The sequence below is a fragment of the Callithrix jacchus genome, chromosome 7, assembly GCF_049354715.1.
Source record: "Callithrix jacchus isolate 240 chromosome 7, calJac240_pri, whole genome shotgun sequence".
NCBI lineage: Eukaryota > Metazoa > Chordata > Mammalia > Primates > Cebidae > Callithrix > Callithrix jacchus.
The window spans coordinates 39,005,652-39,029,831 of record NC_133508.1 but is presented as its reverse complement, the minus strand read 5'-3'; the positions used below and the strand labels follow the sequence as shown (position 1 = coordinate 39,029,831).

Below are 24,180 nucleotides of genomic sequence, written 5' to 3'. Positions count from 1 at the left end.
GGGTCTCTGAGTGGACACCCAGAATGTTGATGATGAATTATTTCAGTTGCTTGGTTTTCCTTCTACCACTCTAGCCCCTTTGCTGTGCGACTGCTGAGGTCCGCTCCAGGCCCTGCTTGTCAGGGGTGCACCTCTAGCAGCTGTGGCACAGCGAGGGATGCTACCAGTTTCTTTTTCTGCTATGTTTGTCCCAGGATGACGCCTGCCAAATGTCAGTCTTTTGGATATAAAGGGGTCAGTGAGCTGCTTGAGGAGACAGTTTGTACTTTATAGGAGCTCAATTGCTGAGCTGTGATCTCTGTTGTGCATTTAGGGCTGTTAGGCTGCTATGTTTGATTCTGCTGCAACAGAGCTCATTTAAAAAAACCCTTTTTTTTCTCCAATGCTCTGTGTTGAGGGGTTTGGGCTATATTTTTGGATGTCCGTTGAGGTCCTGCCCAGTTAGGACGCAGACTAGCCACTGTTTGCCTGCCGAGGCTCTGTCCTGCTGTTGTGTGGTTCGCCCTGTTGTGCAGACTCTGCTGTTCTGCTGTGTTCTCCGCCACGCCCTGCGGCAGAGTCTCTCTGTTGTAGTGGGTTGCCTCGGCAACGGCAGGCTGCGTCAGCAGCGGGCGTGTATCAGTATGGACGGGTTGCCTCGGCAACGGCTGGCTGCGTCAGCAATGGGCGTGTATCTCAGTTAAGGCGGGTTGCCTCGGTAATGGTGGACGCCCCTCCCCCACACAGTTTCTCGGGCCGTCTGCACGGGGATTGTTTGAAATTGCGGTTTTGTTCGTCCCACTGGGCCACCTTAAACGCTCTGTCCCTGCAATCCCCTGGGCTGGCCCACTGTCCACGTCTCGCTCAGTCTCAAGTCCAGCCCTCTCACGTCTCCGGTTGCTGGTTCAACAGGGCACCCGGACAAGCACACCCTGTGGGGAGTGCTGGGCAGGGCCGGCCGCTGCCACTCGGGCTGCCGGCTTCGCCAGGCAGAGGTTCTGCCTGGCGTCCCGCGTCTCCTCTTCACTTGGGAATTTCCCCGTTCCGTGGGCAACAAAGATCAGTCTGGAAATGCAGCTTCGACTCACCTCTCCACGGACTCAACGAGAGCTCCAATCCTGGGTTGTTCTCACAGCACCATCTTGAGTCCTGTTCTGTTCTTGTTCAGAAGTACAATTCTCATTATTCAGTCAACATGATCTTGTAGTTAGAAAATCATTAAAAATTAACTGAAAACTGTTAGAACCAATAAACAAGTTTAGTAAATAACAGAATACAGATAATATATAAAAATGAATTTTATTTCTGTACACAGGAATGCACAATCCAAAGATGAAATTAAGGAAGCAATTGTAGTTACAGTAGAATCAAAAGCAAAATACTTAGGAATAACTTACCAAAAAAAAGTGTAAATTGAAACACGGAAAACTGAATAGTGAGTGTCAGAAACACTACGGTATCATCCATGGGCCTGATCTCTGTTGTGAACTGACTCGCCCCACGTTGGGCACCAGCTGTTGTGAACTGAACGCGAGCCCGGGAATCTCGTCCAGTGAGAGGGTCCCAAACCTGGAAGAGAGCGTGCGCTGGAATAAAGGAGATAGAAAAGGCGAGGTCTGGAGGGCTACATGCGCTATGCTCATGCAGCAATTTTATTTTTGCAATGTGTTTCATTATATACTTTTCTAAATTTAAAGTTGTTTACACCAGATTAACGTACTTAAGTTACAGTAGGCAAGTTACACCCAGTAAGTAAGTTAAGCCCCATAAGTAGGCTACGCCCAGTAAGTAGGTTACTTCCAGTAAGTAGGTTACGCCCAATAGGTCAAGGTAAGTAGATTACAGTCACGCCCTGTAAGCTATGGTAAGTTACAGTTACGCCCTGTAAGTTATGGTAAGTAAGTTACCAAGTGTAAATACTTAAGTTAATATTTTACAATGAAGGTAACAAGGGTCCAAAATGAACAGAATCAAGCAATAAACCATAAGGACCCAAAAGTAGACACAATGCCTTCCAAGTCCTTGCATCCATAAAGTAATGTCTGTTAATTATTTTGGATAACATATAGTTCCTCTCTCGGTTCCTACTTTCCTTCAGCTCAACTCCCCCAACCAGGGATCTGTTTCTGGGCTCAAGCTCACCGTAAGGTGAGGCTCATTTCCCAGGGGCCTTACACAGGAGTGATCCCCACAGGTCTCCCTTAGATCACCTTGGCCCTGAGGAGTTTATCTTCATGGAGAGAGGTAAGGGATTGTATTCTTGGCTTTACTCTTATTAGAGGTGAGCTCAGGGTGAGATCTATATATTCAAATGTGTATTTCTATATCTATTTTTATGGATAGAAGACAGGCCCACAAAGAGAGGGAATGACAATCCATATCATAGAAGGTGAAATATCAGGCACTGATTTCCCCCATGTAAACCCCACCAATTATTCTGTATTTAAAGGAGTCCCAGATACGATACCAATATGTGTTCAAGAGAGAGGCCTGAGATCCAGGTGTCTGAGGAAAGAAAGCTAGGAATGCCAAAGTCTCAGGCAAGAGTGCCCTGGGAATATCAAGGCTGACTTTCCTGGATCTGCAGAATAGTCACTGAAGGGCAATTGTAGGATCAGAAGACAGATAAACTTGAAAAAGGCAGGGCATACATTAGTAGAAGAGAAAACCAGGGATAGGCCTTGGGCAAGAGTGAAGCCTTTCACACCCTCTATCCACCCATCCCTAAGCTTTATTCCCTTTCAACCCAACCCCATTCCGCTTCTCAAGCCCATATCAACCCTGATCACTCAAATTGGGCATTTCCTTGTTTCAAGAGGAACTTCAGTGGTAGTGGAAGCTCTGAGGAACCCCTGTGCCTAGATTTCAGCAGAAAACAGAAAAAAAGGGGGGGCAATGTTCAGGTCCATCTCACACAAACAAGAAGATTAGATTGATAAATGGGTGGATGGATCTTGGGGAATCTCTGGAGAATAAAATTCAGACACTTGTAGTGTAAATTGGCACAAGGACCCTGGCGTGCACCTACCCTATGACCCTGCTATTGTATTGCAGTGCGTACCCTAGAACATTTTTCCAACTGTGTAATAAAATCCACTGAAGCTCACACCTGTAATCCCAGCACTTGTGAAAGTCAAGGTGGGCAGATCACTTGAGGATACGAATTTGGGACCAGCCTGGCCAACATGGTGAAACCCTGTCTCTACTAAAAATACAAAAATTAGCCAGCTGTGGTGGTGCGTTCCTGTAGTCTCAGCTCCTGGGGAGGCTGAGGCAGGAAGATCGCTTCAACCCTGGAGGTGGAGGCTGCAGTGAGCCAAGATCTCGCCATTGCACCCATTGCCTGGGTGACAGCGAGGATCCATCACACACACACACACACACACACACACACACACACACACACGTTCTATAACAGCAACACCTATAGCAGAACTTAAAAAGGAAGGTTACTCAGTAATATAATCGACTAGTTGGCCCGCATTCGAATTTTCCCATTCTCACAATATGTCTGGTTGTCAAACCGATTTAATAAAGAACCAGATTCCACGTCTGTCAGGCGGATAGACTCCAATCCCGATCCATCCTGGGCTCCTGCTTGGAACAGAACTTCCCGCCTCAGTACCGCAAGGTCTATTGGGAAACGCAGTCTCGGCTTCCAATGACGTCACCAGCACAGAAGGGTGGAAGGGCCATTTGGATTCCTTTGCGAATGCGCCGCTCCACCCACTTCCGCCATCTTCTGCCTGAGAATCTTGGCTGTTGCTGCCATCAAGAGGCTGCTCTGAAGGCTGTGAGGTGGGTGTCTTTGACCCTGCTGGTTGGTGATAGGATGAAACAGGAACCGGCGGGCTTGGGGGCGCCCTTGGGAGATGGGACCGACGTGCTGCAGTTGATGGGAGCATTGGCGTGGGCGCATCCCAGTGGGCGGGACCTGACGTGCAGGTGATTGCAGCAGACCTGGGTGAGGGCTGAAAGGGTGGTGCTGTTGGGAGGGCGGGCATGGGGGTCCTGGCTCTGAAGCCAGCTCCAGAAGTGCTGGAGAGTGGGGGCTAGGCCGGTGGTGCGGGGACGGGGTCTGCAGGCTGTTGGAACCTGGAAGCTGCGGGGAGCTCGCGCTCCGGCGCTGCATGGATCTTGTAACCTGCGCTGCGTTCTGTGCACCCCCCTGTAAGGTCAGCATATGGACAGTTTTAGGGAGATGCCCCTCGTTCCCAGAGTAGCGCGTGCACAGCGTCTATACTACTTGGCGATTGCATTAGTGGGGTTTCCCAGTGTCTCTTCAGCAAGTGAAGATTCTGCTTGTGTCACCTTCCTAACCATCCCGTCCCCACTTTATAGTTTATACAAGATTTGGTTTCTAGGAAACATGGGTTCTCAGATGATGGTCCAGTTTTCTTTGTAATAAAGTAGGTGTTACAAGATTTGGAGGAGGGCACCCTTTAGGAATCCCACCTAAGCACCCCTCTGGACTCTCTCACTGGTACCTCAAAGCAGAGGAAGTGTTACAGGTGAAGAGCCCAGCTTGTATGACCCAAGCAATTATTTTTCCACTCCTCAGAGTGCTCAAGGTTTGGTTGATAATACCTTATCCAGTAGCTCTCAAAGACTGGGTGGTAGCAGAAGGTTTGGACCAACATTCAGAAGGAAGAGGCGAATTTGGCTGAGAGTGACAGGCAAAGGCCAAGGAGATGTTACTTATTGCAGGGGACTTAACGGTGTTCTTAGGTGGAAAAATAACTGTTATACCTGAGAGGATCTGTTTGGGGTACTCTGTAAAGACACTTTCATTCCTTCAGTCTTTTCTTATTGTTTTCAGTGTCTGAGCTTTCTTCAGAGTAGTCTAGGCTGGGCGTGGTGGTTCACGCCTGTAATCCCACGACTTTGGGAGGCCAAGGTGGGAGTATCACCTGAATTCAAGAGTTCGAGACCAGCCTGGCCAGCATATAGTGAAACCCCCATCTCTACTAAAAATAGAAAAATTAGCTGGGTGTGGTGGTGGCACCTGTAATCCCAGCTACTTGGGAGGCTGAGGCAGGAGAATCACTTGAACCTGGGAAGTGGAAGTTGCAGCCAAGGTCGCACCACTTCACTCCAGCCTGGGAGACAGAGTCTCAAAAAAAAAAAGTAGTCCAGGCAGAGATGGGAGGATCACCTGAGATCAGTAGTTCAAGAGCAGCCTGGCCAGCATATAGTGAAACCCTGTCTCTACTAAAAAATTCAAAACTCAGCTGGGTGTAATGGTGCACACCTGTAGTCCTAGCTACTTGGGAAACAGGCAAGAGAGTCGCTTGCACCCAGGAAGTGGAGGTTGCAGTGAGCTGAGATTGTGCCAGTCTACTCCAGCCTGGGCAACAGAGTGAGACTTCAAGTCTTAGAAAAAGGTTTATCACAAAATTTAGCATCTAGTGATATGCCGAAGCTACCTCTATCCTCATCCTGGCAGTTCAGTAAGGGTTTGCCAAAGTACTTTTACCTTATGAGAAAGATGAAAAAAATTTGGCTTTGAGGAGCTGTGACATACCAGGGTCACATGATATATAGATATTATGCATCCTGACTTTTTGGCTGGTGTTACTCATTTTGCCTCAATTAAGTCAAAACTGTTTCCTTTTGAAATTTTTGTTGACACTGAAGCTAAGAGCAAACATTGCTTTAAAGTATTTTCCCAGCTGCTCCCCACCTGCCCACACCTCCCTCCACAAAAAAATTAAAGTACCTTCCCTTGCCATTGGGAGGCCAAGGCAGGAGGATTGCTTGAGCCCAGAAGTTTGAGAATAGCCCGGGTCATACATGGAAAGCCTATGTGTTAATTAAAAATAAATTAACATTTAGCTGGTTGTGGTGGTATGCACTTATGGCCCCAACTGCACTTGAGCCCAGGGGGCAAAGTTATAGTGAGCTGTGGTTGTGCCATTGTGTTCCAGCCTGGATGACAAAGCGAGACTCTGTCTCAAAACCAAGCAGCCAACCAGAAACATTTCCTTAACCATCGCTATTCTTTTTTTATTCCCAACTCTTGGTGAATTATGTGACCTCAAGGGTAAATAACATAAGTGTTTACCACTTAGTGTCAGTAATCTGAAATTATAAATTCTGTAGGAAAACATTAGCATATTTTATATATTTAAAAAGGGAAGATTAGACTGTGTCCCACTTCTACTCCAAACCATACCTTAAAATAGTAAGTAGAATACAGCACAATGCTCACTTGTAAGAGTTCCTTTTTGTGTATTTTGTATTTTAAAGTCAACAGATTATTTTTATGATGTAAAGAACCTTAAAACACAGTTTCTACATATTCAAGTGTAAGATTTATTGCCGAGGTAAAATAAGGAAGCCGAGGCAGGTACAAAAAAAGGTGAGAAGCCAATTTATTCAGCTCCCGGGCAACCTCAGTGGTCCAAGAGGGGCCAGAGAAGTCGCACCCGGCTGTTCAGGGCGTGGGGTTTTATGGGGTATGCAGGCAATTGATTGGTTACTGGGGAAACAAAGAGAAGGCATTTCTATTGGCTATAGAGGAGTAGGAAGTACAGGGAGTTAAAGTAGGAAGTACATGAAACTAGCTGCCATTGGTAGGTGGGCAGGACTTTGGGTAAGTGGGCCTTGATTGACTACCAGTGAAAGAAAGAGAAGGCATCTCTATTGGCTGTTGAGGAGCAGGAAGTACATGGAGTTAAAGTAGGAAGTACATGAAACTAGCTGCCATTGGTAGGCGGGACCTTGGGTAAGTGGGCCTTGATTGACTACTGGGGAAACAAAGAGAAGACATTTCTATTGGCTGTTGAGGAGCAGGAAGTACATGGAATTAAAGTAGGAAGTACATAAAACTAGCTGCCATTGGTAGGTGGGCAGGACCTTGGGTATGCGGGCCTGCTGGGGGTGTACAGGACAGGCTGTTGCTGGGCAGGGAACTGTGGGGCTTCTTTTGAAAAAAATTTTTCTGCAGGGTTTTTAAACAGGCTGGAGGTTGGATGCATAATTTAGTGCTGAGTGTGGGCTTGGGCATGGTATGCAGAGGTGGATGCGGGGAAGCTTTGTGGGGAAGCCAGATAATGACCTCGGGTGATGACACAGTTATCAGGCTTGGAGAGTGATGAATGTGTTCGTTTGACTCCTGGCAAGGCAAAAACCAGTTGCTTTTTATGGTTCACATCATCTGGCACCAGCTGTCTCACCGATTTCCATGAAGTTGGCATTTATTGTGATTTGCAAAACTTCTTCATGAGGTTGTGATGTTCTAATGATAGTATTTGACAAGTAATTTTACATTAGCTCCTTCAAATGGTTGTCTTAAAAATATTGCGTTCTGGTGGCTTAGGTGTATCAGTGTTCTCTATGAAAAGAATGAACCAAAACTCACTGGCTTAAAAATAAACAACTGTTTTATTTGATTGAGGTTCTACTGATTCACATTTTGGCATGTGTTCACCTGGGCATTTCCTATGCTAATGTTGTCTGGATCACAAATGAAGCTTTAGTCATCTGGTGCCTCTACTCACATGTATGGTGGTTCATGCTGACCCTTGTCCAAGAAGGGAAGCACCTATTTTTCATTATATTTTCTAATGTCCCATTCAGCCAAAGCAAGTCAAATGGCAGAGCCCCATTTGTTATCAGCATACTATATAAGGTCTTAGATACAGGGAGACATGTCATTAGGATTACTAAAACAGTGTATCCCAAGAAATATACAGTGTGTACATTTTCACTGCCATATAATATAATTGTGGCCAAAGAATGTTGGTTTGCAAGATGCATACTTTCCATGATGCTTAGGTATATAAAAGCAAGATGTGTTTTAGTGGAAACACCTATATGAAATCATGTAGAATCTCTTTATTAGCAGTGAAATAGTTAATGCAGCCCAAGTATATTTTACAATATTAATCTCATGGAAGACTAAATGTATCTTTCTTTGGTTTAAATTATTAAATTATTTCTTTGGATAAATTAATTGTTCCTAAATCAGTAGGTAATACATGTTTTCATTAACCCCAAAATAAATTGTTTGTATCTCTACCAGTTAATGTACTTGTGGGTACATCTTCAGCAGGGTATGTGTTACCCCTTATTGAGGCATGAATGACTATCCATTACAGAGAGGTTTTTTTTGTTGTTGTTTTAGTCTGTTCCAGCTATTGTGTAGAGGGTTCTGGGCAGTAGAATCTAGGACCAAGCCACACCAGTTCTCTCTTAATCCACTCCATTTGATTTTTCTCCCAGCTATGCTTCCAGAGTGCTCTGTGCATTTCCAAGATCAACAGTGAATGAATCTCTGGTGAGTTACTTGTTTATGTATGTCTCACTTTGTTTTACATTGCATTTTTTGCCTTTATGGAGTCTATGGATTGAAATGGAAAAATAAAAATAAGTAAAATTCAGGTTAAAGGAAATGCACATAAATAAAATCATGCTGGTGGGCCAGTGCAGTAGCTCATGCATGTAATCCCAGCACTTTGGGAGGCTGAAGTGGGTGGAACATGAGGTCAAGAGATCAAGACCATCCTGGCCAACATGGTAAGACCCAGTCTCTACTAAAAATACAAAAATTAGCTGGGCATGGTGGCGCTTGCCTGTAGTCCCATCTACTTGGGATATGAGGCAGGAGAATCACTTGAACCCAGAGGGTGCAGTGAGCTGAGATTGTGCCACTGTACTCCAGCCTGGTGATAGAGCGAGACTTCATCTCAAAAAAATAAAATAATGCTGACGTGGCAGTGTTCATGCCAAGGGCTTGAGACAGTAGCATGACTCACCCCATCTTGGCTGCTGGACCTATCTGCCCTCTCTCCCTGCTCTCAAGGGCTGTCGAGTTGAGGGGAGAGTGGCTAAGCTACTGAGGCAAAAAACAGAATGTAGAGTAAGGGCCTGTGGTTTATGAGGACATTGTGCTGACTGCTTCATATCCCCTTTAGTCTCTGTGTAAGCAATAGGCTTGCTGCAATTGAGATGCCTGAGAAGGGCAAAAGACCCTGCCCATATTTTCTCAGGAGCTGAGCCTTTGCTCTACCTCCTGATGGAAAACATAGTTAACAAGCCACCTTAAGGGAACCATTGTTTGTTTGCACTGTGTATCTTTGAAAAACATATATTAACTGTTAAACTGCTTTGTAAGCTATTATCACAAGCCCCCTTGAAACTGCTTTGTGAGCTGTTATCACAGGCCCCTGATAACTATTTTTGTGTGATTTCTGTTCCCTTTTCTGTTTGCCCCCTTTTCTGCTGAGCTAAAGTAAATGTAACAAGAATAAAAGGTATAAAAGCTGTCATCCACAGAAATAAAGTTGCTGCTTGACTGCAAGTAGACCTCCAGACTCCACTTTTCTATATTCTTTCACTTCCACGTGCTCTCTCCCTCAGGTTGAATGAGACATCTACATTGGTGGTCTCGGGGACTCCCGCGGGCCGGTAGCCCCCTGGTAGACGTGCCGGACCCTGACATCTGGTGGCCCCGAACTGGGACCTGAGTACGAGAAGTACAGTGATGCATCCCAAATCAGAGGAGACAAGGTAAAGCCGCGGTTCTTGTAGTTCTGGACTCAAAATTAATCTGCAGTAAAGATGGAGTAATGTGAGTTCAGAAATCAGTCTGTGTTTTTAATGTTGATGCATCAAATGTTAAGAAATAGAGGAGCTGATGTAAAAATGAAACGTGTTTCTAAGTTTTTAGAGATTGTCTATGTATTGTGTCCATGGGTCCCTGAGGAGGGATCCTTAGATGAAGCTACGTGGAGTAAAATAGGAACTAAGATTGAGGAATATGCCACCGCTCATCAATCTTCCCCGCAGGCAGAACTGTTACTTTTGGTTTGGCCGCAGATGTGCCATGCTGTCTGCCTGCCTTCCTGCAATGCTGCTTGCAAGCACTGACACTCACTGCTTTCCTGCTGCCTCTCTTGCTTCTAATCCCTCTTCCTCTTACAAATCTAACTCTGATGATGGAGGGGGCAGCTGTAATTTACCACCTTGTAATCCTCTAAATGAGCCCGATTCCGCCCTCGGAGTCAGACCTGGAGCTGGAAGTGGAGGAGCTCAGGACACCCCCGAGCAATTTTTCAGGCTCCTGGTTTTGCTTTCTAAACCTGCTCAAGCTTTTCCTGTGGTTACTATGCCTTCTTTTAGACACTGGAGCAGATGTTTCTGTAACTTCCTCAGAGTTTTGGCCCCCTGCACAGCCTGTCACACAGGCTGTCCCTGCAGGGCATAGGCACTTTCTCTAACCCTTATCAGCCATCTCAGCTGTTATCTTGGTCAGATAATAGAGCTGGTCCAGGAACAGCTCGCAGCTGGCAATTTAAGACATTCTGATAGTCCATGGAATACTCCTATTTTTGTCATTAGAAAGAAATCTGGTAAATGGAGACTCTTACAAGACCTTAGGAAAGTAAATGAAATTATGGAAGTCATGGGACCTCTGCAACCTGGTCTCCCTTTGCCTGTTGTTGTTTCTCAAAATTGGGAATTACTAGTTATTGATTTGAAAGATTGCTTCTTTTCCATCCCCTTGGCACCTCAAGATTGCTGCAGGTTTGCCTTTAGTGTTCCTGCAACCAATTTTGACAGGCCTTTTGAACGCTATGAGTGGACTGTTCTACCTCAAGGTATGGCGAATAGCCTGAACTTGTGTCAGAAATTTGTTGCTCAGGCAATTGCGCCCCTCCATGAGCACTATCTGGATGCTCTTTTGCTACATTATATGGATAATCTCCTTTTGGCCACTCCTTCCCCCAGCCTCCTACAGGAAGCCTTTCGGGATTTAAGCGACCTCCTTACAAATTCAGACTTAGTTATATCTCCTGTTAAAGTTCAAAAAGTAACTCTTTTCCATTACTTAGGTCGCCTCATTGACTCCAATCAAGTGTCCTCTAAGACTCCTGTCTTACCTACTGCCCATCTCAGTACATTAAATAAATTCCAAAAGTTTTTGGGAGACATTAATTGGATCAGACCTAGCCTTAAATTAACTACTGGTCAGCTCAAGCCTCTTTTTGATATGCTCAGAGGCCCCGCAGACCCAAAGTCTCCCCGGACACTTACTGATGAGGCTAGAAATGCCTTGCAATTGGTGCAAGATGCTTTCTCAGAACAAAAACTAAACCGTGTCTCTATTGGGGTATCTTGGTGTTTATGCATTTTACACACCTCCTACACCCCCACAGGCCTCTTCTGGCAAAAGGGAATCTTGGAGTGGCTCCATCTGTCCACCAGTCTGCCTTGTATTGTACTCCTTATCATGAATTAGTGTCCATGCTAATTGCCAAAGGCCGCCTCAGGGCACTTGCTCTCTTTGGCTCTGACCCACCTCTCATAATTGTTCCTTACACCACTCAAGAACAGTCCTGGTTATGGTCATTCTTTGACTCATGGCAAATAGCTTTTGCAGGTTTCTCAGGACAACTTTCCTGTCATTACCCCAAAGACAAAATATTGCATTTTTATTCTCAATGTAATCTAATTTTCCCCAAAACTTGTTCTTTGCAGCCAATTTCTCAGGCCACTTTGGCATTTACAGACAGTTCCTCAAACGGACTTGCTGCTGGACAGATTGATGATGTTCCCTTTTCTTTCCAGACACCTGAAACTTCCATCCAAAGGGTGGAATTGCTTGCTGTTCAATATATGCTCTCTACTTGTGGTCAATCAGTTAATATATACTCTGACAGTCAATATGTAGTTAACTTGATTAATCTGCTGGAGACAGCACCCCTATTATTCTCTGACAGTTCTGCTATAATACACCTACTTCTTCCTTTACAGCAGACTATCCGCAAGCAGACTCATCAATTTTTTTATTGGCCATATTTGTGCACATACTAACAAGGCTCACGTAGCCTGCAACTGCAGTTTCACATCACCAGAGAACAGGCTCGTGCCATTGTTAAGCAATGCCCTGCTTGTGTGACTCACTTGCCTCAAACTGCACATACCGGAGTAAACCCTCGTGGCCTACAGCCTGGCCACATCTTTCAGATGAATGTCACCCATATTGCTTCTTTTGGTTGTTTAAAATATGTGCATGTAACCATTGACACTTTTTCTCATTTCATAATAGCTTCAGCCCATACAGGAGAGGCAGCAGTCAAGGATGTGACTGCTCATTGTCTACTCGTGTTTTCCAGCCTAGGTGCACCAAAAATTTTGAAGACTGATAATGCTCCAGCTTATACCAGTTCTTCATTCCAAACCTTTTGTTCTCAATTTCAGGTGATTCATAAGACAGGAATTCCCTATAATCCTCAGGGACAGGGAATTGTTGAATGTGCTCATGCCACCCTTAAAACTTTATTACTTAAACTAAATAATTCACCTCCTTCCTTTTACAAGTCTCCACATGATGTACTTCGGCATGCTCTTTATGTTCTAAACTTTTTAACCCTTGATGCCCAGGGCCACTCAGCAGCTGATCATTTCTGGCACCCAAGGGACTCGGCCACGCCTATGGTGTTATGGAAAGATTTTTTCTCTAATCAGTGGAATGGCCCTGACCCAGTGTTAATTTGGGGCAGAGGTCACGTTTGTGTTTTTCCTAGATCTGCCCCCTCACCTATCTGGGTACCTGAATGACATGCCAAGCATGCCCCAAAGAGGACAGTTCTCCCCAAGACTAGTGACCGTCCCATTTCCCTGACTGACATCTCCCCATCAGCTGTGCCCTCAGATGACTTCACGGAACTCCCTTCTCCCAAGAATCCGACGTCTACATCTGCAGAGGACAATGCCCTGCCATGCCCATCGCCCTCGGCACCAGCCAGCGCCTTTTCAAGAAGTTCCAGTCCCCACCTGGACCCAAATGCAATGCCTGGTGACTGATGCGTCACGCATTGTTCGTCAGCAAGGACACTCCCACTCTGTTTTTAGCCATGCTAGCTGTTTTGTCTTGTGATCCTATGTTGGCACGTTCTGTGTCCACTTATGATTCTCCGGGTGCTTTTTGGGACTGTGTCCCTGATCCTCCTTTACTCTGCCCTGTTACTTGGGATGACCCTGCCTTTACTGTCTTTCTTAACGACACCTCAATATTTGGCACCCCTTCAGCCGCTCATATCTATCCTCAATCAGCAGATTACACATTCTTTGGTCAATCCATTTCTCCTCCTATGTGTTTCCATGCTGCCAAACTGTATTCTATGCCCTTTTACATAGAGGATCCACATTACACACCTGTAACTACTGCTCAGCCTTCACCCTCCTATTGCTTCAATTTAGGCATTTGCAGTTCTTTTGCTTATAGTGGCCTTGAAGCTGCACTCAAGGGTTCTCTCCAATTTGCTAGAAATTGGGTTACATCCTATATTGGACTCAGGGAATCATCAGAAGTTACTCCTGCTAAACTGCCCATATACGACCAGCAACATTGCTATAAGACCAACAAATCTTTTGACCCTGCACCTGTCTGGCGCCCTTGTCTTCCCCCATCAGCTCATGCTCTTCACTCCCACCTTATTACAGGGTTTCCTCTTTATGATTGGTCTGTACCCTCTCATCTTTCTGGCCTCTATCGGTATGTAGTTCCCGGAGCATGGAATACTCTGTATACCATAGCCTCTGGCAAAACCTATTCCTCTTTATGGAGGCTTTTTCTGGCTATTCATCCTTCTACAGTCTATGCAGGCCTTGGAAGCAATGTTGCTAAGCCTGTACAAACCTTCTCCATCCATTCTTGTGTAGCCGCTCCCTATGCCTTTTTGCTAGGGCCAGTGTCTTTTCATGTTCAAAATGGTCATTATACTATTTCCTGTTTAAATTGCCTACTCACAAACTGTAGTGATGCTTCCAGGTTCCCTGTTGATACAATTTTTATTGTTCATCAACCCCCTTATGTTATGCTCCCTGTAAATATTTCAGGTCCTTCGTATGATGAACATTCATACTCTCTGTTCTACAAAACCCAATCTCTGCTCCTTTGATGCCAAAAACGTTTCCTTGGTATGTTCATTGCTGGAATTGTTGCCATTGTGTCTGTGATAGCTTCTACAGCTACAGCTGCTGTCGGTCTTACTAAATCTGTTAATACCTCTGTATATGTAAATCATTTAGCCAAAAATGTTTCTATTGCTATGGGAACTCAAATGTCTATTGATGATAAATTAGAAGCTAAACTGAATGCCTTAGAACAAACTGTAACCATACTAGGGGACAACGTGTATAACTTACAAAATAGACTTTCACTTCACTGTCATGCTCATTATAAATACATATGTGTTACCAGCACTCCTTACAATGGTTCCCAGTGGCAGTGGCCACTTATTAAGGCCCATTTACAGAGCATCTGGTCTCATAACAATCTCTCTCTTGACATCTCACGTTTGCAGCAAGAAATTTCGGCCATTGACCTTTCTTGGTCACAATTACCTGATGATGACTCTATTGCTAACAGTTTTGTTGATGCCATGTCCTCTTGGGTACAACAGTTTCATATCCCCTCTTTTTCATCACTGCTTGCCATTGCTGCTTGTCTTATATTGCTGATGTGCTTGCCATGTGTCTTCCGCCTCTTGTCCTCCACCCTCCAAGAAGTGCAATTGAAGGTGTTTGCCCTTCATTTGCAAAGTAAAAAACCAGGAGATGGCAGTGTTCACGCCAAGGGCTTGAGACAGTAGCGTGACTCACCCCATCTTGGCTGCTGGACCTATCTGCCCTCTCTCCCCACTCTCGAGGGCTGTCGAGTTGAGGGGAGAGTGGCTAAGCTACTGAGGCAAAAAGAATGCAGAGTAAGGGCCTGTGGTTTATGAGAACATTGTGCTGACTGCTTCATATCCCCTTTAGTCTCTGTGTAAGCAATAGGCTTGCTGCAATTGAGATGGCTGAGAGGGGCAAAGACCCCTGCTCATATTTTCTCAGGAGCTGAGCCTTTGCTCTACCTCCTGATGGAAAACATAGTTAACAAGCCACCTTAAGGGAACCATTGTTTGTTTGCACTGTGTATCTTTGAAAAACATATATTAACTGTTAAACTGCTTTGTAAGCTATTATCACAAGCCCCCTTGAAACTGCTTTGTGAGCTGTTATCACAGGCCCCTGATAACTATTTTTGCGTGCTTTCTGTTCCCTTTTCTGTTTGCCCCCTTTTCTGCTGAGCTAAAGTAAATGTAACAAGAAAAAAAGGTATAAAAGCTGTCATCCACAGAAATAAAGTTGCTGCTTGACTGCAAGTAGACCTCCAGACTCCACTTTTCTATATTCTTTCACTTCCGCACGCTCTCTCCCTCAGGTTGAATGAGACATCTATGTTGGTGGTCTCGGGGACTCCCGCAGGCTGGTAGCCCCCTGGCAGATGTGCCAGACCCCGACACTGGTGTGTAGACATATGCAGGTTATAAGCCATTGAACTTAACTACAGATGTGTTTCTGGTCTCTCTGATGATGCATCAAAATGGCAGTCACATTTGTTACATGATTGAAATGGAACCTGCAAAGAGCATATGCTGCATTCTCGTGAGACAGGAAGACTTGCTGGCACCAAAGTCTGGAACACTGTCTTCATTGGTTGCAGAGATGGCATAGTGGAAAGTTTTTTTTACTACCAGTCTGGAAATACACACTTGTAGCATTCGGCAGTAGAAATAGTACTAAAGCACAACTTCCATGATGAGGTTTTTCTGGAGTTGCGAGAACAGTGTGGTCCCAGACAGCTTTTGGAAGGCCCTGCTTGATTCATGGCTAAAATCTAGAACATATGGAGGATTGAGTTGACCACAGGTCCTTCCTTACATAACCCTCACATACATTTCTGTCAGTTCATTTGTACATACAGAATTTGTAGCAGATTGTTCACTATTATATTTTCTGACAAATATTTCCACTGCTCACTCGCACTTTCATTCAATGTAGTCTTAATTGATCTATTTTAATCACCATTAACTAAATTATATGCAAATCTAATGGCTGTTCTCTATACTGCCTTACTTGAATATTGTGGGGTACAGTAATCTTCATTATTCACAGTTTCACTTTCTGTGGTTTCAGTTACCTGTAGTCAACTGCAGACAGAAAATACAATAAGATATTTTGAATATTTTGATATTTGATATTTTACAAATTTTGAATATGTTGAATATGGTAGAGTAAGATATTTTGAGAGGCCACATTCGCATAACTTTTAGTATAGTATATTGTTATAATTGTTCCATTGTATTATTGTTAATATACTGTGCCTAATTTTAAATTAAACTGTCAAGGGTATGTATATATAGGAAAAAACAGTATATATAAGATTTGGTGCTATACATAGTTTCAGGCATCTAAGAGACTTGGAATGTTTCCCCATGGATAAGGGGGTAATCCAGCGTTTCACATTATTGTTCATGATCTTCTCCTGGAAATTCTTCTGTGTTAGTTTATATCATGACCTCACTGATGATGCTTGTCTTTTTTTCCTGAATTCTTCTACTCCTTTACATAGCTTATCCATGTGTTCCATCCAATTCCCCATCTATCCCACAGTGCAGTTCTTTTTTTTTTTTTTTTTTTTAACCGTTCTGCTCTCTGTTGTGTAGCAGTTGTGTTTCTCTCCAGCTTGGACTTCTCCAACCTTCAGACCAGGGGCCTCCAACCTCCAGGCCATGGACTGGTATTAGTCTGTGGCCTGTTAGGAACTGTACTGCATAGCAGGAGGTGAGTGGCAGATGAGCAAACATTACTGCCTGAGCTTTGTCTTCTGTCAGATGAATGGCAGCATTAGATTCTCCTAGAAGCACGAACCCTATTGTGAACTATGCATGTAAGGGATCTAGGTTGCCTGCTGCTTATGAGAATCTAATGCCTGATGAACAGTTTCATCCCAAAACCATCCCCCCTCACACGCTGGTCTATGGAAAAATTTTCTTCCACAAAATCTGGTGCCAAAAAGGTTGGGGATTACTGCTGTATTCCACAGTTTCAGCTCTCCATTGAATGCTTCTTTGTATCTATCCAAAAGGCACCTCAAACTTAACAAATCTGAAATAAAAATTACATCCTTTTCTCTTCCTGTACATATGATATTAGATTAGAGAGTAATTAGATTCTACCTCTCAATAAGAGGAATAGTAAGAATCTGTAGCAGTCTTTAATAAACCGCAGTTTTTCCCCTGGCCACGAATAACTTACATTTCTCCCACATGCAAAATATGCTTACCTTTAGAGATAAGTATTCACCCATGGAACCATCAGTACAAACAATGTGATAAACACCCTTTGCCTCCACAAGTTGCTTCTTCCCCTTCCCCTGTGCCTTTTGGGATACAACCATTTGACATAAGTTACATACTCTATTGGTTCATTATCCCATTGAAATGAAGAACTACCCGAGACTGGGTAATTTATAAAGAAAAGAGGTTTAATTGGCTCATAGTTCCATAGGCCGGAGGAAGGATGGCTGGGGATGCCCCAGGAATCCCCACTTAAAATCATGGTGTAAGATGAAGGGGAAGCAGCCATGCCCTATGTGTCTGCAGCAGGAGGAAGTGGGTGATGAAGGGGGAGGTGCTGTACACTTTCAAACAACGAGATCTCCTAAGAACTTACTATCACGAGAACAGCAGGGGCAAGTCTGCTCCCATGATCCAGTCACCTCCCAACAGGTCTCTTCTCCAACCTTGAGGCTTACAATTTGACATGAGATGTGGGCAAGTATGCAAATCCAAAGCATACCATCCTCTTAACAAAATTTTAAGTATACATGCATTGGTCTGTGGATTCGACATTTAGAATTTACTCATTGCATAACTAAAACTTATATCCTGTAACCAATACCTTCCCACTTACCCTTCCCCCTCAGACCTTGGTAACCACCATTCAGTTCTATGTTTTTATAAGTTCAACTGTTTTATATTTTTATTTAAGTGGAGTTTCACAGGCTCTACAGGAAGCATGGCTTCATTTGTGCTGGAGCAATAAAATACTTCAGACTTGGTAATTAATAACAGAAATTTATTCTTAAGAGTTCTGAAGGCTGGGAAGTCCAAGATCAAGGCACTGTCATCTGATGCCTGAGGAGAGACTTCTTCCTGCATCTTTACATGGTGGAAGGCAAAAGAGTGGCAGAGAATGAAGGCACTCCCAGTCCATTCAAGAAGGCCCTAATTCATTCAAGTGGGAAGAGCCCTCACCTCATCACTCCCCCGAGGCCTCACTTTCTAATATTATCATCTTGGTAATTAAACATGAATTTTATGGGAATACATACATCCAGACTATTGCAAATGGGATTATGTACTACTTTGTTTTGGTCTGGCTCATTTCTTCCCTTAGCACAATTATCTTCCAGGTATGTACATGTTGTTGCAAATGGCAAGATGTTCTTCCCTTTTTTTTTTTTTTTTTTGGTGAGACAGTTTTCGCTCTTGTTACCCAGGCTGGAGTTCAATGGTGCGATCTTGGCTCACTGCAACCTCCCCCTCCTGGGTTCAGGCAATTCTCCTGCCTCAGCCTCCTGAGTAGCTGGGACTACAGGCGCGTGCCACCATGCCCAGCTAATTTTTGTATTTTTTAGTAGAGATGGGGTTTCACGATATTGACCAGGATGGTCTCGATCTCTTGACCTCATCATGATCCACCCGCCTCTGCCTCTCAAAGTGCTGGGATTACAGGCGTGAGCCACGGCGTCCAACTCACAGTTTTACCTTTTAATTAACAGATATTATTTAATTTGGTTTAAAGTTCTCCTTTAACGTCATCCTCAGCAAACTGACACAAGAACAGAAAATGAAACACCGCATATTCTCACTCATAGGCGGGTGATGAAAAATGAGAACACATGGACACAGAAAGGGGAGTACTAAACACTGGGGTCTATTAGGGGGAAAAGGGGAGGGCCAGTGGTAGGGGGAGGTGGGGAGGGATAGCCTGGGGAGAAATGCCAAATGTGGGTGAAGGGGAGAAGGAAAGAAAAGCACACTGCCATGTGTGTTCCTACGCAACTGTCTTGCATGCTCTGCTCATGTACCCCAAAACCTAAAATCCAATAAAAAATTTAAAAAAAATTCTCCTTTAAAGGGTGTGATTTTACATGCTTAGCTTTTAATTGCTTTTTTTAAACTAATTCGTTCTTTTTTTAATAGCTGATTGAAATTTATAATCTAAATTTGCAAAGTTAGGAGTACTTTATCCTCATACATCTGTGTGTGTAAGCCACATACAAGGTGAGGAAAGGGAGACATGGGAAAGGAAAATAGCCTATAAAAGACCTAAGTCCATTTTATAGCCTTCTGCCTTTTCATGAGATGAGCTTTCTTCTGTGGGTAATGAGCTGTTAACTATTTAGAGCCATTATCCAGGAGGTGATGTGTTTTTTCACCACTGCTTCTGTGGTGGACTGTACACTCCCAAACAGGAGTGGCAATAAGCAAGGGAGTATTAGACAGCTGCCTAATATAAGTACTATGCTCCCTATGAGAGTCTTGAATCCACTAAAAGATGAAAACCATCCACCAAAAAAGTCTGGAGTTCAACCTTTTCCAGGTTTGGACTGGAACATGGGTATAACTGTTTCATCTAGCTGCCTGTCTGTTGTCATTACTTTTTAAACAGTTGAGTTAAATTTACCACAGACTCCTCCTTCTGAGGCCAGCAGATAATCTAATGCTAGTCTGTTTTTGATAGACTGCATTTCTCATTTGTGTAGACTGTACAGCTAAGAAATATAAAGCTCTAGAGCTTTCATTAGTCATAATTTCTAATCCTGCTTGTAATCAGATATGATTAATTATATAGACGGGAGTATGGTATCCCCACATCTCATCTTGTGCCCAAGTAGCTGTACCATAATAGTTAATTATTCTCTCTGAAGGCCAATCTACTTCAAACGCTGGCTAGTCTATTTTACACTGAGTTCTAAGTTTCTCTGGTGTCATTGCAGTGTATAATCTCCACTACATCCTTTCTTGAAAAATTTTTATTAACATGGCTCCTAATGGAGTGTGTTCACTCCGCATCTTACCCATCTTCCTCTGTTAGGATAAGAGCAGCACTCACAAAAGGTAAAGGGGTTGCTCACTGGCTTTGCCCATTACTGCAGCTTGGGGCTCAGCACTTTACCCCAAGTTTTCTGCCTGTTATGGCGCAGCATGCATTCTCTCTCCAATTGGGCTCTGCCACAGTCACTCACAATTACACACCTCGAACCAACCAAGTCAAGAACAGAGGCAATATTGCTAGTACCCACATAAAGACTGAAACAAGTTCAGGTACTGAAACCAGTTACAGAGAAAAGAAATCAAATCCCAAGTGGTGAGACTGGCACACCTTGAGTGTTCAGGCCATGCTTCCACCCAGAGCCGGCGGGCAGGTTTCCCAGGATCAATCCTACTGTATTTCTGTTGTCTGGACCTTCCAAGTACCCGTTTCTTCTCGGTGTTCAGCCACTGAGTGGATCCACACTGCAGGAGCTTTCCTACACTGCTCTGGTGAGGCTTTCCACCAGGCCAATACCTGCCCAGGAGTGCTCTCAAGAATTGCATTGTGTGAGCGGGCAGGAGCACCCCACAGGGATGCTCCGAAGGGCTAGGCAAACCACTTGAAAGGCTGTGCCGGCTGTCTGCCAACCGAAACTCACTTCTGGGTCAGGGAACCAAATGGAGCAGGAGCAGCTGCAAGAAACAGACCTCTTGAACACTGAACTGGGAAGGAAGGGGTGACTTTTTTAGCCAGGAGCAAGGTAGCATAGTTGCCTAACAGCCAAGCTCGTCTAACAAAAAAACCTCTGTCTTTATATAGGCTTACAACTGTAGATATTATATGTGAAAAGGTCTTGGGTTTACAGTTTTAAAAAGTGCACGTGAGGAGGTCATGATCGATGAAGTAAACATAGGGGTTTGAGCAAGACTGAATGGTAACAATAGAGGGTGTTTCTCCATATCGCCCCCACCCTTAAGATCACCTTAATCTTTAACCTCCAGGCACTGACGTCATGCTTGCTATGTCTCAACTTTTACTTTCTCCTTCTTTGAGACAGACAGGAAAGAGGGGTTTCTTTCCTCAATGGAATGATGACTTTTAAGCTTCTTACATGCAGAAATAGAAACCTGGAATGTGTTTCTAAAAGTACCTTGTGTATGTCTATGTGCAGAATCGAAGGATTTTATAGAACTATGAATATGATTAACTTTACTAGTATACTTATTAATATTGAGCTTTATTTGTAGATAAACTTAGAAAGTTTCTCCTGGTCACTGTTTTTGTAGGTTCTGCATTTGTTCCCTTTTTCTTTCAATCTCTTAAACGATGATGGGTACGAGTACCATACAAATTCTGATACTTTTCAAATATTTCCCTTTGGCTTAGATATCTTTTCTGAACTCTGGAATTGTATATTCACTTGCTAGTTGGACAACCCAATGTATGATAACTCAGATGTTTCCAATATGATGTGTCTAAGTCTGTGCCATCATATTTTTAATTTTCTAAATTTTACTTTGTAGTGCCAGCACCTCACTAGACATGATTATGCATCATCTGGAAGTAAAACTCCCCGCTCTCTGCACAGCAAATTAGTGCCAAATTCTTTTTCATTTCTTTTTTTCCTTTTTAAATATTACTTCCCTGTTCTGTATTCTTTTTTGAGACGGAGTTTTACTCTTGTTACCCAGGCTGTAGTGCAATGGCACAATCTTGGCTCACCACAACCTCTGCCTCCTGGGTTCAGGCAATTCTCTAGCCTCAGCCTCCCGAGTAGCTGGGACTACAGGCGTGTGCCACCATGCCCAGATAACTTTTGTATTTTTAGTAGAGATGGGGTTTCACCATATTGACCTGGATGGTCTTGATCTCTTGACCTTGTGATCCACCTGCCTTGGCCTCCCAGAGTGCTGGGATTACAGGCATGATCCACCACACCCGGTCCCCTGTTCTGTATTCTTACTGCTCTGTGATAGGGTGAATGTGGCCATCTACTATTCTGTTTTCTTCCTCCCTGGCTCTTTTTGAAGTCCTTACCCATTCTGCCTCTAGGCGACTGTTAAAGTGTGTATTTGGTCATGTGACATACTTGTTCTTACAGTTATTTACACACATTACACTCACAAATGTGTGTAAATATTAAACAAATTTGCACATTATTTATGCTTGATGGTTAGGAAAATAGGAGTATTCACCCTAGGGTGGACACAAGTAGTCATTTGGCATGTAGGAAGAAAATGTTCAGATGCTTGTGTACATTATTTTAATTTATAAATAATTTAAAAATAAATTCTGTAGATAGGTCAGATGTTTAAATGCAGAATCACTCCCTAATCAGTTCTTTCAGTGTTGTGTTCTCTGTGATCACAGCCTGGCATCATTCACCTAACGTGGTTCTATGTTTAGTTCCATTAATGTGGTGTGTGTTCTTCATGTCATTATGAGTCGGCTTTGGTGTTGTCTCATCATCATGAGAACACATGGTTCACGTGGATGTTCTAAACATCTTTGGTTTTTCAATGAAGTGCAACTTTACAATACATTATGAAACTTTATTTTCTCCTTTCTTACTGTAGTCAACATTGAACTATGTCTCTATTAATTCATCTATTCATCTACCTATTGTTCCAGGTATGTATTTGTAATTTTGTCATCATACCAGATTACCACAGAATTTTATTCCTACTTTTATCTTTCACAATAAGGATGATTCTACATCTAAGGCAAACTTTGTAATCTTATTAACAAAACATTATTATAGTGGCAGGATATTTCCACTGTGCTTGTTCTTTCTCCATATAGCATACAGAGAAGCTACAGTTTATGTAAGATACACATAAGAGACATGCATCTGCAGAAGAATCAACTCTGACATTCCTATTCTTGTGAACCTGGGCTGATGACTTGAGGAGAAATGTGCTGTTACAGGGGTTGGTGTCCTTTGAGGAGGTAGCTGTGCATTTCACCTGGGAGGAGTGGCAGGATCTGGGTGATATACAGAGGACCCTGTACAGAGATGTGATGCTGGAGTCCTACAGCATCCTGGTATGATTGGGTGAGTGAAACTTCCCAGTAACCTCCAGAAGTAACACTTCCTATATTCCTAAATATAGGAAGCATTTATAAGGTTTAATGCTATTTAAGTGTAAGATTCCATGTGAAGAATGTGTCAACTTTATCTAACAAAAGATTCAAATTGGCTCCTTCATTATACAGCTTATGAAACAGAGCTGTTGTCATTCTGAAAAGGACCTTACTTTGCAGTTTGGCTAAGTCCTCCATTATTTCCCATTACCAGGCCATTGCGTTACCAAACCTGAGGTGATCTTCAAGTTGGAGCAAGAAGCAGAGCAATAGTTAGGAGAAGAATGGGCAAAACAGGGCCTCTCAGGTTAGTCAATGCATAGTGGGCAGGGAAGCCAGGAAAAGTCAAAGCCAGTGTTGACTTGTTTTCACCAATTTATCTCCCAAGTCCTGTACCTGAGGACAGCTGGTTTTTATGCATCAGTTCTGTGAATTATATCATCTCCAAGTAGGGCTGTCATATATATATCCCTGAATTTTATTTTGCTGAATACTTTAAAATATTTACTTAAAACCTAATTCCTACCTTGCTCTTCTTAGATATTTTTCTTTGCTATTAGTTTTCTCAGTTGTCTTCTTTTCCTCCATTTTCATGGACTGTTCCCCCCCAGACATTTATTCATATGTCCATTTATTCTTTCAACATATCTTAACTGAGTAGCTTCTAAGCCTTGGTAATTTTACATTTACATTTGTAACAGCAGTGGTCAAAATAATTTTTTTATAAAGTGTACATTTTGATAAGAGAGAAACAAAATAATGTATGTTAAGTAGTTGTAAAAGAAACATGTGGAATATTTAACCAGCATGAAAAAAGGTCTATAATATATAAAGGATGGTAAGACAATGCAGTACAGAGGCAATGTTAACTTTGGCATAGCTCCAGTTCAAGTTAACTCACTTACTTATGGCACACAGTAGTTGAATATAAATATAGATGTAAGAGTGGACATTACAGTTGGAGATACAAACTTAAAAATTGGTAAGTCAGAGCTGGTGTTTAGAATCATAATTATAGAGGAGGTCACCTAGGGAGTTGAACCAAAATAAGAGGAATCTAGGAGTGAGCATTTTGTATAATGACATCAAAAATCCTTACAGTGAGGAGGACCCAGCATAGGAGCATGGAATAGAATAGGCCTGGACTTCAGAAGAGAATCAGGAGATTCTGGGTTCCAAGGTTTATTAAAGCAAAGGTTTCATGTCGAAGGGCTCAGATCTCTATTTGTCAGTAGACAA

At 43.3% G+C, this 24,180-nt stretch overlaps 1 non-coding gene across 1 annotated transcript in view; it reads left to right on the top strand.

The window, feature by feature from the left end:
* The window catches only part of LOC103791196 (uncharacterized), a 126,821-nt gene extending 103,672 nt beyond the window's left edge, over positions 1-23,149 (top strand). The window contains exons 9-11 of the transcript XR_013519698.1: positions 6,640-6,667; positions 16,196-16,200; positions 21,244-23,149. This is a non-coding gene — a transcript (uncharacterized LOC103791196). The remainder of the gene's footprint in view (positions 1-6,639; positions 6,668-16,195; positions 16,201-21,243) is intronic.
* Positions 23,150-24,180: the final 1,031 nt, after the last annotated feature.